At 55.9% G+C, this 426-nt stretch overlaps 1 non-coding gene across 1 annotated transcript; it reads right to left on the reverse strand.

The window, feature by feature from the left end:
• Positions 1 to 14: 14 nt before the first annotated feature.
• On the reverse strand, positions 15 to 205 carry LOC121939236. Its single transcript, XR_006105431.1, has one exon. It is a non-coding gene; the product is annotated as a U2 spliceosomal RNA (small nuclear RNA).
• Between the last annotated feature and the right edge of the window lie 221 nt (positions 206 to 426).

Raw genomic sequence — 426 nt, forward strand, 5'->3', positions numbered from 1 at the left:
TCCACAGGGCCTGAGAAGGGTGCACCGTTCCCGGCGGCGCTGCAATACCGGGTCGATGCGTGGAGCGAATGGGGCAAGCCCCTTGTTCGGCCCCTGCTGCCAAAAATCCGTTTAATATGTTGTCCCCGTATAGAGGACATATCAGATATTAAACTGATAAGAACAGATACTACACTTGATCTTAGCCAAAAGGCCGCGAAGCGATGACCCCCAAGCGCTTGCTGCCCAGTGCAACCTCCTGGGGCGGGTCTCACTTGTCGTGGTGGCGTCGTCTCCATTGGGCACGAGAATGGCTGCTTGCGCACGAGAACAGCCGCCTGCGCGTCACGCCCGCCCGTGGTGAATCGCTCCAGTCTAGGCTTGCTGTTCACAAATGCAAAAGGCTCAACCAAATGGCAAAGCCTGTCAAAAATAGGTTCAACTCAG

This window comes from Plectropomus leopardus, unplaced genomic scaffold (genome assembly GCF_008729295.1).
Source record: "Plectropomus leopardus isolate mb unplaced genomic scaffold, YSFRI_Pleo_2.0 unplaced_scaffold43735, whole genome shotgun sequence".
Taxonomy (NCBI): Eukaryota; Metazoa; Chordata; class Actinopteri; order Perciformes; family Serranidae; genus Plectropomus; species Plectropomus leopardus.